Raw genomic sequence first — 14418 nt, 5'->3', positions numbered from 1 at the left:
TAACAGTTCAAAGACGGACCAAATAACCTATTGATCAAAGATCCCACAACTTTCCCTTGCCCAAAAAAGGTCACCTTTGTCCACTATGTCTTTTTCAGCACGAACATCTTCGCAGTTGTCTTCCACGGGTTTGTCTAAGGGGTCTCGTCCCATGGTCAACTCTTGTCATTGCAAGTTACTTGGCATTTGTGGTTTGTTACGTTGCGAATCGGATGATAGTACTTCCACTATCTGACCACTTTGTTATTGTGGTTGTCTGAGCACTTTCTCTCCGATGATTATGGTTGTTGTCATTCCTGCAATTGCGCCGTTTGGGCTGGTTCGCATGATAAGGATGGTTGGTGAGTGCTCTCTCTCATCCCTGTGTTCTGTCAAATGTCATTGTGGTCTAACAGCAGGTAGCTCATTGTTCTGTGCTGGGTCGTCATTGCCAAAATTGTAGTTGATAACCTTGAAAACTTGAAGCAGGATTTTGAACGTCTCTTAGTCATCTCCAGAGCGCTCAAACAGTGCTTTCAGGTACTTCTGTGGAAGTTTGCCACAGCAGATCGGAATCTGATCTTTCGGTGTAAATAAACAGTTCATTGATTCATTTTTCCGAGACATTTCTCAAAGTATTTTATGGGACTGTACATTCCGGAAATTCCTCCAGAGCATACTCTCGTCCTTCATTCTTGTCTGTACCTCTTGTGACCAGTAGGTTGCAAGAAACCTTGTATACAATTCGCCGTATGTCTGGCAGTGTTATGCGAATGATCGTATTCTTCTCATGGCGTTGCCTTCTAAATAATGGCAGATGAAATCGATACAAACACATACTGATCCTGATGGTGGTATAAAATAACCACATTGATCAGCCAAGGCTTTGGGGTGAAGGTTCGAGTTACTGTCTCTGAACATCGGAAATGACAATTAATAAATAAACTCAGAGCAATGGGAATACCAACATGCAAAACAAAAACGCTACGAACTTATGCACCAACCTAATACATTGATAACTAAGCAACCTGAAGAAGCGTCTACAGGAACCAACATATATACTCCTTAGTGATATTTTTAGTGATTAATGGACTAAGAGTGAATTTAGGATATACTACGAAACTCGCAAGAATAATATTGGAAGTAAGTGTAATTTACAGTATGTAACGTCAAGAAGTCCAGAGATATGACAGTCATATCAAACTTATATTAATCGATAACGAGCTGTCACAAGGTATAGTTCGTTGCATGGCGACACCTATTATTACCATACTTTTATCGGTGGAGTTCTACGCCGGCCGGAGTGACCGAGCGGTTAAAGGCGCTACAGTCTGGAACCGCACGACCGCTACGGTAGCCGGTTCGAATCCTGCCTCGGGCATGGATGTGTGTGATGTCCTTAGGTTAGTTAGGTTTAAGTAGTTCTAAGTTCTAGGGGACTTATGACCACAGCAGTTGAGTGCTCAGAGCCATTTTTTTGGAGTTGTACATAAACACAGGAAAAGAATTAACCACCTCCATAAGGCGTCGTGCAAGACCGCTTCTAACCTCATTAATGATCACATTTACTTTAAAAAGGAGCGAAATCGCAACTCGCCGGAGCACACAACACGCCGCCAGCCAGCTACCACCAGTTCAACTATTCGGCCCATTGGAGACGTGCAGCTTCATGTACCACTGTGTTCTGTGGCCTTTTCCCGCGGAATTAAAGTGTCCATTGTAGGCAGTTTCCTTCTCAAATGTCGCTCGCGAACTGATTGAAATACAGCGTGAGATTGGTAAGAGCGCAGCATTCAGTGACAACGGTTGGTTGGTTGTGTCGGGGAAGGAGACCAGACAGCGAGGTCATCGGTCTCATCGGATTAGGGAAGGACGGGGAAGGAAGTCGGCCGTGCCCTTTGAAAGGAACCATCCCGGCATTTGCCTGGAGCGATTTAGGGAAATTACGGAAAACCTAAATCAGGATGGCCGGACGCGGGATTGAACCGTCGTCCTCCCGACTGCGAGTCCAGTGTCTAACCACTGCGCCACCTCGCTCGGTCCAATGACAACGGGAAACTGCATTCAATTTCTGTTTCTACACTGAAGCATCATACGCATGGTGGGGAGATGCATAGTGTCGTAGTTTTGCGAGCAGGATTCTGTAGGAAACTTCCTGTCAGATTAAAACTGTGTGCCCGACCGAGACTCGAACTCGGGACCTTTGCCTTTCGCGGGCAAGTGCTCTACCACTACTGGCAGAAGTAAAGCTGTGAGAGCGGGCGTGAGTCGTGCTTCGGTAGCTCAGTTGGTTCATTGACTGGTGGACAAGGAGGGCTAAACCAAGGCTGCGGAAAGTTGTCATGCAGTATAGTGCAGCGAGGCACAGGGAGTTGAGGAATACAATTGGAGTTTTATTATAAAGTTTTAAGAGACTTATATCAACAAGCCCATGACGACGTAATTCGTCTGAATGATATAAAAAAAAATAAAAGCCAAGTTATTAAGCATTAAACGGCAACAGATGGAGGGACTCAAAATTAAATCCAAAGCCACATCAGTCGTAGCAGATGAAACAGCTTCTCTGTATCACTTGGTGCGGCATGCTAAAAACAGACGTCTAACTTTAATTGATGAAGTCCAGACGCATACTGGTACGAGGCTCACATGCCAGAAAGAAATACTGGACGAAGTCCACAGGTACTATGAAACCTTATATGCCCCTATCACAGTGGAAGATGCAGCTCTCGAGGACTTTCTCACTATTTTAGGTCCACAATTGTCGGGAACAGACAACGCTGACATCCTGTCACCTATTACTAAAGATGGAGTGCATGAGGCAGTGCGTAACTCACCTCTCAACAAATCTCCAGGACTTGATGGCCTCCCTGTGGAGTTTTATGCCCGCTACTGGTCTATAATTGGGGACAAGATCACTTCCATGGCAAATGTGGTCCTGAACGGAAAACCGGTCCCTGCAGAGTTTAAGGAAAGTAAAATAGTACTGATTCCTAAGAGTAAAGGCAAAACCAACTTAAACAATTTTCGGCCTCTTTCGCTACTAAATTCTGATTACAAAATAATTTCGCGTATTATCAACAAAAGACTCTCTGCCTTTTCCAACAAAATATTGAGTCATCACCAATCTTGTTCTCCGACCAGAACGATATTCGAAAGTCTATCTGCATACAGAGACGTCATTGCAATTACCTCAGTGACAAGTATAAAATGTGCGTTAATCTTTATAGATTTCAACAAAGCTTTTGACCGCGTTAGTCATAGATACCTCTTTGCGACGCTGTCAAGAAGGGCTTTCCACCCCCAGATTGTGAACATGCTAAGGAATATTGCAACAGGTATAAATGCGAAAATAGCAATCAATGGCCAAACATCTAAACCCATACAGATAAGGCGAGGGGTTCCACAGGGCAGTCCCTTATCTATGTTTTTATTTTCAGTATCTTTAGAGCCCTTCCTCCGCACTGTCCACGCAAGATTAACAGGCATAACATTGAGTGGAGAGAAAACTGTCATACGAGCTTATGCTGATGACGTGGGCGTTGTAATAAGGAATAAGGAGGAGACAGTTACACTGGAAAGAGAAATCCAAAGGTATTGTCTAGCGTCGGGAGCGACAGCAAATGAAAACAAAAGTCAAATATTGAATCTACGGGGCCTAGATCACCTTCGACTGGCATGGGCAAAACAAGACGACAAACATAAAACTTTGGGAATAACCTTAATGGCATGTCCGATGCGGATGGCTGCTTTTAACTGGACGGAAATTAGGAGGAAAGTTCATGGTGCTGTAATGGAGAACATCCATCGAACTATGGACCTGGTGCAAAAAGTCAGATTCATCAACTCCTGCGTTTTGTCTAAAGCGTATTTCACTGCGCAGGTATTTCCAATCCCTAAACTAGTAGCGAAAGGGATCATGTCCACTGTTACCAATTATTTATGGCGAGGAGACATATTCAGGGTTGGTGCGACTACGGTTATACTGGATGTCAGAAACGGGGGCCTCGGTTTGGTGGATATTCGCAATAAAGCGTCTGCTCTGTTCCTCAAACGGACTTTCCATATACTTCCACAATGTATAACCGCAAAGCTCTTTGAGGCTGTGACACCCCATAGCCTGCAAGCACCGATTGATGTGCGAAGGATTAATGCCCGTCTGCAGTATGTGAGGAACTTTTTCCTCGAAGCAAGTTATCTTAGTGACGAAATCAGAAGCAACACACGTATCACAGCGCGCGACATCATACTTGAAAGAAAGTTAAATGAGGGTAGAAACAAAATTGAAACCAAATTCCCAAATAGTGACTGGAAAGCTGTATGGCGGAACATCAACTATGCCGGGCTATCTACAGACGCTATTTCCGCATGGTACAAAACAGTTAATAATGTCATCAGCACCAACGAGAGACTATATGGGATCGGTTTAAACCAGACACACCTTTGTGGAAAATGCAATCTGGTGGATACACTCAGCCACAGATTCACCTGTGTTGGCAATGTGCATAACTGGAATTGGATCAGGCAACAAATCGCCTTTCTCACCAGATCCTCTACGCAATATATAACGCCATCGCTCCTCCTGAGACCGGACATGACATACTTTCCGAAATTAAAAACCAACGCCATTAGCTGGTTACTGGGAAAATATGTTAGTTATGTCATCCACACACTTGGGTCGGACAACGAGATAGAATTCCGCGTTTACATGAAGTGTGAATATGCAAAAATCAGCACGTATCGCAACCACAAGAAGCACTATGGCAACATGCTGAAGATCATTTTTGAAAGAACGGGTGTTGGTTAAATATGTGAAACCACTACAACACCTTGAACGAGAACGAACAGAAGAAAAATAAAAGTCACTTGGTTCCTTATTATTATTTACTTTTACCTTGCTTCCGGAACTTTTTTTTTTTTAATCAGTGTTCAGTTTCTACTCAGAGAAGAGGTTTCTTTGTCTTTCTTACATCGGAGAATGGGAATATTGTGTTAAGATTTCTGCACACTTTGTGCTATGACCCAACAGGGAACATGAAAAAGGGGTGGGAGGGGTTTGGGCCTCGACGCACTGGCAGTGCCGTGAACAGACCCCACTGCTAGTGCGGCGTGTACTACGCCCGGACCATCCTAAAAAAAAAAAAAAAAAAAAAAAAAAAAAAAAAAAAAAAAAAAAAAGTTGGTAGAGCACTTGCCCGCGAAAGGCAAAGGTCCCGAGTTCGAGTCTCGGTCGGGCACACAGTTTTAATCTGCCAGGAAGTTTCATATCAGCGCACATTCCGCTGCAGAGTGAAAATGTCATTCAGGATTCTGTAGGTTCGCATCCTGCTGCGTGCTTAATACTTTTTTCAATCTGAGTGCTGTTAACACATTCTAGAAGTTTCTTATGAATGTAATACTAGTTTGTTTCGCAATATTCGCGATTATATAATATTTCCGTCTGATTAGAGAACAAAGGATGATATAAATAACTGGCTGTTTATTTCCGAGTGTGTGGTTAGGCAACCTAAGAGGCTGCGAATGAAACTAGCTGTAATAACACTTGTGTTCTCCCTTCTGACAAATATTTGGCTCTTTATTTCCGAGTATACAGCGATTTACGAGTGTGCAGATAGGCTGGAACACAAGAGGACAGCTTAAAACTGCTGCCAGTGAAACGATGAGCAGTCAACATTTTCTTCTTTGTCACAAATATTTCGCGCGTAACAAACAATCGTCTCGCAAGGCTTCACTTCCGGTTGGTATATTTCTGGCGTTAACGACATGCGAGAGAGGCCCGCATCGAACCCTGACGAAAGTCGACAGTAATTACTGCTGTTGGCGATATCGGGTGTAAAAAAATGACATCACGTTTGTAAAAAGTGTTGTGAACTAGGTGTTACCTGGGAATATAAATGATATGCCTTCTAGTATTATAGGTGATTCAATAGTATTTCTGTTTGCTGATGACACCAGCTTGGTAGTGAAGTATCTTGTGTGTAATATTGAAACAGTATCAAATAATGTACTTCATGAAATAAGTTCGTGGCTTGTGGAAAATAATTTGATGCTAAATCACAGTAAGACTCAGTTTATTCAGTTTCTAATTCACAATTCAACAAGAACCGATATTTTGATCAGACAGAATGGGCTTATTATAAGTGAGACGGAACAGTTCAAGTTCCTAGGCGTTCGGATAGATAGTAAGCTGTTGTGGAAAGCCCATGTTCAGGATCTTGTTCAGAAACTAAATGCTGCTTTATTTACCATTAGAACAGTATCTGAAATATGGGACGGTTCAACACGAAAAGTAGTCTACTTCGTATATTTTAATACACTTATGTCATATGGTATTATTTTTTGGGGTTATTCTTCTGATTCAAAAAGGGTATTTTTGGCTCAAAAACGGGCTGTTCGAGCTATGTGTGGTGTAAGTTCGAGAACCTCCGGTCGACCCCTATTCAATAGTCAGGGAATTCTGACATTGCTCTCACAGTATATATTTTCTTTCATGTCGTTTGTTGTTAGCAATATTAGCTTATTCCCAAGAGTTAGCAGATTTCACTCAAATAATATTAACAAGGGAACCTCCCCACGCACCCCCGTCAGATTTACTTACAATTTGGCACAGTGGTTAGGCCTTGAAAAACTGAACATACATCAATCGAGAAAACAGGAAGAAGTTGTGTGGAACTATGAAAAAATAAGGAAAATATACAAACTGAGTAGTCCATGCGCAAGATAGGCAACATCAAGGATAGCGTGACATTAGGAGCACTGTAGTCTCGTGGTTAGCGTGAGCAGCTGCGGAAGGAGAGGTCCTCGGTTCAAGTCTCCTCACGACTGAAAAGTTTAATTTTTTATGTTCAGACAATTATTACCTGTCCGTCCGTCCGATGCGATCACTTTTTTGGGAGTGATTATCACATCCACAAGAAAACCTAAATCGTGCAAGGTAGAAGAATCTTTTTAGCCATTCGCCAAGTGTAAAAGTTAGGTGGGTCGACAACATATTCCTGTCATGTGACGCACATGCCGTCACCAGTGTCGTATAGAATATATCAGACGTGTTTTCCTGTGGAGGAATCGGTTGACCTATGACCTTGCGATCAAATGTCTTCGGTTCCCATTGGAAAGGCACGTCCTTTCGTTTACTAATCGCACGGTTTTGCGGTGCGGTCGCAAAACACAGACACTAAACTTATTACAGTGAACAGAGACGTCAATGAACGAACGGACAGATCATAACTTTGCAAAAACAAAGAAAGTAAACTTTTCACTCGAGGGACGACTTGAACCAAGGTCTCTCGTTCCACATCTGCTCGCGCTAACCACGAGACCACGGCGCTTCTGAGGTCCTTTATGTTGCCTATCTTGCTCATGGACTACTCAGTTTGTATATTTGGCTTATTTTTTTCATAGTTCCACACAACTTCTTCCTGTTTTCTCGATTGATCTGTGTTCAGTTTTTCAAGGCCAACTTATAACTAAATCTGAGGGGGGTGCGATGGGGAGGTTCCCTTGTAAGCAGAAATCAAATCTGTATGTGGAATGCACTTCCTTGACTCTTGTGCAGAAAGGAGTGCAGTGTTGTGTTGCATCCATTTTCAATAAGCTACCACAAGAACTCAAAAATCTTAGCAGTAACCCAAACACTTTTCAGTCTAAACTGAAGAGTTTCCTCATGGCTCACTCCCTCTATTCTGTCGAGGTGCTCCTGGAAGAGCTGAAAAATTAAGCAAATTCCAGGGTTACATTGTTGATTTTCTTTATTTAAACTTACGAATCGTCGTTGAATATGTTACTTACATTTCATTTTATCTGTTTCTACTATCATGTTATAATTTCATGTATTGACTCGTTCCATGACCATGGAGATTTCTCCTTAATTTGGTCCCACGGAACAATAAATGAATAAAATAACATTGGCAATTTTTTGCGACTGTCTGGATTCCGTCACACTGGAAAGGTGTGTGATGATGTCCATTAATGAAAATAATGGATGCGAGTGGTGTCCCCCGCTTATTCCACGTAAGCGTTCTGCTGATGCCGGTGCCAGGGTTACAGTCGTTGCGAGGAGGTGGCGAGTCTAGCTAGCCGGCGCATGTCCCTGCAGTGCTGTGTCGGCCACAGCGCCACCTCCTCACTATGGCTGTTACCCTAGCCCTGACAGGAGCAGGAGGAAGCTACGGCGACAGTGAGTGAGCGAGTGACAAGCGCACCCCCAAGGAGCATCAATCGCTTAGGGGTGAATGGCAATTATCATCGCTGAAACAACCGGTTTTTCGGTTATACCGATTTTTCAACGTATAACAATACGAGTCAAGATAGATGTAACGGAACTTGAATAGCGTATTTGCCTCTATTGGTTACCGTAGGGAGATAGATCTTTCGGTCCTGTCTGTATGTTTATATATAATATTGCATGAATAAAGGCTGGGCAAGTGTAAAGCTATCGTTAAAAACGCACGCCGCGCGATTTGTTGCGATTTGGTCGGTCATAATAATAATAACATGCTTTTGAATACAATTAAAATATAACGGCGATACCTGTTTAGTGTTATTGGAAATAATATGTAGTAAATTAATGAGTAAGGTAGCCGATCCTAAAAGCATTATATCGACGAAGCCGATGATACGGCGTCTTTTTTTCGTTTACTCTTAGAAATAAACAACTAAAGAAGTGCTAATTGTACGTAGTGAAAAATAGGGGCGAGTTTTAAATAACTACGGTACACAATCAGAGTAACTAAAGAACATTTAGTTACACGAAATCGCGGATAGCGAAGTGTGGTCATTAAATTGAGTACACCTACAGGGCGGTCAATTGCGGGATAAATCTATACGCATCTCACTAGGGACGCATTATTGAGACTGTCTTTTTTTTAAATTATATCGCGGGGAGCGGGCTCCAATTTATGAAAAGGAGAAAAATGTTATCTTTCACGCGAGCTCTTAATAATTGCAGATCGGAGAGAAAAGTGTGTAATTGTCTTAAGCCTAACAAACATTCGTGGAGGCGGTGGCTAAACTAGAAGAGTCAATTACAAAATACTGCATCATTATCATTGACTGTTGGTGTCGAGCAACCAAAACTGTTCATCAAAGGGTTTCGATGGAACTTCCGAGTTAGGGTTCAGACACTCGCATATACTCCACATCAGAGTGTGAATGAGTGGTGAATGCGAAATAAAACTGTGAACAAAGTTATGTTAAATAAAACAGAAGATACAAGACAGTTTGGTCTTATCTGTTATTATTCCATAAACTAAAAACATTTCTTATTGTTGTACGAAGCCTTTATAGACGATCGTTATGACAATTTGCTTCGAAGGGATCTCGTTACGAGTTAAGTTTTGGGGACCTGGTCAAGAGGGGGTAGTTCGTAGATCCTAACTACTGCAGCTATTCTGGAATCAGGTGCTACCGTGACCGTTGTGTGTTGTCAGTGACTTGAGGTTACCACATCTCATGCTCTAAGATCGACGCGCCTTTCCACTTGGTATAACGGTGCCTCACGGCAACAACGACAACGCCGACGACGAAGGAAGATACGGTAGAAACGCCAGTTTAATCGGACTGTTACAACTGCTCAAAATAATTGCTTTCGGATTTGTTATTCCTATCATCCTGTATACAGTATTAAAAAAGGAACAAAGATTGAAAAATTTCAATTCTCTTAGCTTCAAGACACATAGAATCAAAATATTAAATTAAAGGCAAATTAAAGAAAAATTAATCTCTCCACTCTTGGCTGCTTGTTTCAAGAAGTGAAGTGGTTGACTGCTACAAAAAAATTCACCAATGATTCTAATTATTTTAAATTCTACTGAAAAATCGTATTGCACTCGGGATCATAGCACTATATGGATATTACGAACAGCTGGTGTTAAACGGTGAAAACTGAGTTTGACCTAGTCTATTCTCCATGTCGATTTCATTCAAGGGCTAAAAGCAGATAAAAGCTTGTTTTGTAGTCACGGACAGGCAACATATCAGCTGCTTTCTATTTCTAGTATAAAAACTGTGAGTGAACTGTATAGCATCCCCAGTGAAATAATACGAAAAGACTTAAAAAAACAGTATTTATAAAAAAGAGCCATTTTAAAATTGAATAATATACATTTTTCTGGTGTACCTGTATTAAAATAATTTCTCTGTGTAGGTTTCGAGGGAAAAGAAATATAACAAAATGATCTAAAGGGACGACAAGATACGCTCTTTTGTTAATTTTTTAGTCGTCTTCACATCTTGCGAAATGTAAGCATATTTGTGCTAATTAAACAGATAATATACTGATTTAATATAATTGTTCACTTTTAATTTGTAAGAGGTGATCCAGATTTCATGTCCGCCTTCCTTGAATTAACCTGCATTCGAGCAATTTACAGTGCAACAATCGCAGCGGCCGATGCAGCCAACGACGCAATTACGTGGCGATATTATAAAATTTAGCGGAAGCGAAAAACTCGCCCGCCATTAACATAATATACATTTTTCTCCACAGCCGCTCGACGCTGCAGAAAATACGTAGCTTTAAGATTTTTATTTTCAGTACAATAGCTGAGAGCCAGACCCAGGACACCGACTACAGTGGAATGGTTAACGGAAGGAAAGAAGAAATACTCTCGCGCGTGTGTGGTCCGCAATTGTAATGAATAACTAAAGATTTTCTGCTTTAAAGTGATCTGACTAGCCGAGGAAATTAATATGAAAAGTTTATTCCATTGTTCAACTTATATGCTCATCTTTTAAGATTAACGTTCATTAACGTAACAAATAATTTAAGATTAATATTGTTAAAAAGAAGAACTTCACAAAAGCATTTAATTGTAAGTCAAAATAAAATGAAATATCATTTTTATTATGGCCCACCACGTAAGTCGGCAACAATCAACATAATAATAATATATTAAATTACGACGGCCGACGGACGCGAGAACTGTTAGATTTTAAGTTTCACCCTTATGTCGCAAGTTTGTTGTGGCTTCTCCCATTTCCGCTCCTTTAAAGCAGTGTTTTTCAATCTATTTGAATACACGACCCCATTCCAAGCAAAAATATTCTGACGACGCCCGGAACCATAATAAAAGTCTGTCAGCGATTTCAAAGGGAAACTATTTAATTTTCCTTGTACTGATACCATACTGATCGGGAAATCAAGTGCAATGTGAAAAGAGGTTGCAGTGCTCTGTGGGCAGAGATATAATCACGTTCTTTGCCGCGGTAGAGGGGTGTGGGTGAGAAGTGATCAGCGGGAGCAAAGTCATGCATTTTCGGTCACTACAATCAATTGACCGAGTACGCCGGCAAGTACTGACCTGATTATTTATTGTCTTCGCTCTGAGCGAGCATAAAATGGACAAGTTTCTTAAAAGATCTGTGCAAAAAGTTCAAATTGCTCTCAGCACTATGGAACTCAACTTCTGAGGTCATTAGTCCCCTACAACTTAGAACTACGTAAACCTAACTAACCTAAGAACATCACACACATCCATGCCCGAGGCAGGATTCGAACCTGCGACCGTAGCGGTCTCGCGGTTCCAGACTGCAGCGCCTAGAACCGCACGGCCACTTCGGCCGGCAAATATCTGTGCAGCCCTCGAGGTCTGGTACAAGTGGCAGTGGCGGAAGCGAATCAAAATCGAAAAGAAACAGACTTTATGACGACAGTTATCTGAAGTATGGTTTTACTGTCATGAACAATAGCCCCCAATGTGTAATTTGCGGTGAGGTATCGTCACGTGAAAGTATAGTGGCATAGTAGATGGTCGTCACGAAACACACATTGCCAGCCATGGCGCAACTGCTTTCTTCTGCGATCGAGGCCCCCTGAGCAAGGCTTTGCGATCCCCAAGGGGACCGCGACCCACAGATCGAAAAACACTGCTTTAAAGCAAACAGAGCACTGTATTTCATTGATACTGCACTTCTGTAATACAGCTGACATCTGATCACAACAGCGAGAAACTGCCGTATAGACTAGAGACAAATTTTACCAGGAGCACCTCCGAAGATGTCCAGCGGAGTCTGGGACAAAACGTCAGGGATTGAAGAGTTCCATGGACCATGGCTCAAATGGCTCTGAGCACTATGGGACTCAACTTCTGAGGTCATTAGTCCCCTAGAACTTAGAACTAGTTGAACCTAAGGACATTACAAACATCCATGCCCGAGGCAGGATTCGAACCTGCGACCGTAGCGGTCTTGCGGTTCCAGACTGCAGCGCCTTTAACCGCACGGCCACTTCGGCCGGCCCCATGGACCATGGCCATACATATTTTAAACACTGCTTATACACGCATACCAACTAACAGGCCACGCCACATGGTAACAGGGTCGTTATTGTCTCAGCAACGACGTACCAATACTTAGGCCTGTGTTCTTGTTCATTTCTATTGGCATCGTTATTAAAATAGCACTGTGCTTTTCTCCATTTACTACAATAACGCACCATTTCAAAGCAATGCTGACTTAACCAATAAAAACTGCTCGCACTTCAAAAAACTTTCTTTAAAAACGAAAAATTTTAGCACTGCAGCTATGGTTAATTTACGTTTCGCTTTTTTACCCAGTTATTAATAAATAAAAGATAAAAACAGAGACCAAACAAATACCGAAAAATGCCGGTTATTCAGAACTAAAATACTGGTATCGGTTTCAATTGGTCAGTTTTTCCCATCCCTACTGTCGCTCCCTACGGAAAATGGTGAACAAGTATGTAAGCGAAACCATTCAAACTAGACTGAGTGAAAACATTCATATAACTGACATAACTGACAAATACTTGTGTCAGTTTGCTCCCTCACATGAAGTGAAACTATTCAAATCTGGACAGTTAAGTGGTTGCAGCCTAGTCACATTCGGTTGTTTTAATCGACTGAAAAAAACAATTGTCTTGCCACTTGGTTGTTGGAAACAGTCAGCTATCCCTTCGCAGTAATTGTGTGGCGGACGGGTGCGGCAATTCAGCTTTCTTAGAAGAGTTGTTAACCGCGAAGGCATATCTTGGATTATTTAGTTGTTTTTTTTTTTAGTGGTAGCAGTTACGCCATGAAGTTGGCGATGTTGTCGTTCTGTCGGAGGTATCCGATTTTTTGATCCACGACGTATTGTCGTCCAGTTTGCTGGTCTATCACAAGTGGATTAGTTTGTTTTGAAGTGCATCAAGCGAGGTAACTAACATATACGGTGGACATCATGTGGCTCATTAGTTTAAATTAGCGCTCAAACAGTTATATAAATCGTATCCATGACTGATGTTTAGTGTGCAACGCAGTAAAGTGGAATGGCACGTGAGTAAACTGAGACTTGCAGAATGGAAAATCAGGAGTAAGCCATTTTCAAATAGGGAATTGCAGATAAGCAATATATATACTTATTTAATTATGTACTGAAAGACTAATTCTTCATTTCACCATTTAAAAGTGATAAATAGATTGCTGTGCATTGAACTGTTTCATAAGCAATTAACATATGACTAATGAAGCTTCGTTGAGAATATAAAGTTGAGCAAGTTCTCTTAACGATATGTGTGCAAACGTGATGCGTTTTGAAGTCACACACAGTATCGACAACATCCTAAACTGTGATATCAACAATCGATGTGGCAGGCACCATATTCATTTGTCGTAATTAGCTGTTTCGTATTATAGTTTTCAGAATGGCGTTTCAAGGCAACAGCACATTGAAAATGTATCACGAACACATCACCCTTATCGTTAAATGTCAGGTAATAATGCATCAACGATACAAACCTTCAAGAGATTGTATGATAACTGAAACATAAGGCTAAACGTATTACGGATAAGTGGTTGGGTAATCCAAGCTGTCGTAATTTGGAGAGCAGAAGGATGTAGGTTCGTATCCTGCTGTGTGCTTAATACTTTTTTTTTTTTTAATCTGAGCGATTTTAACACATTCTAGGAGTTTCTTATGAATGTAGTACTAGTTTGTTTTGCAAAATTCGCCATCATGTAGTATTTCCGTCTGATTAGAGAACAAAGGATGATATAAATAATATTTCCGTATATGTGTCAACCTCCGAGTGTGTGGTTAGGCAACCTAAGAGGCTGCAAATGAACCTAGCTGTAATAAAACTTATGTTCTCCCCTCCGACAAATATTTGGCTCTTTATTTCCGTATGCAGCGATTTCCGAGTGTGCAGGTAGTAGGGAGGAACACAAAAGGACAGCTTAAAACTGCTGCTAGTGAAACGAGGACCAGTAAACATTTTCTTCTTCGTCACAAATATTTCGCGCGTAACAAACAATGGTCTCGCAAGACTTCTTGCAAACCACTGGCACTTTTAGTTAGTATATTTCTGTCGCTAAAGACATGCGAAAGAGGCCCGCTTCGAACCCTAATGATACTCGAAAGCAAACTGCTGTTGATAGATATTGCGTGTAAAAAAATGACATCAAGTTTGCAGAAAGTGTTGTGAACTAGGTTGTTACCTGTGAA

The sequence above is a fragment of the Schistocerca cancellata genome, chromosome 10, assembly GCF_023864275.1.
Source record: "Schistocerca cancellata isolate TAMUIC-IGC-003103 chromosome 10, iqSchCanc2.1, whole genome shotgun sequence".
Taxonomy (NCBI): domain Eukaryota; kingdom Metazoa; phylum Arthropoda; class Insecta; order Orthoptera; family Acrididae; genus Schistocerca; species Schistocerca cancellata.
This window is presented reverse-complemented; position numbering follows the sequence as displayed.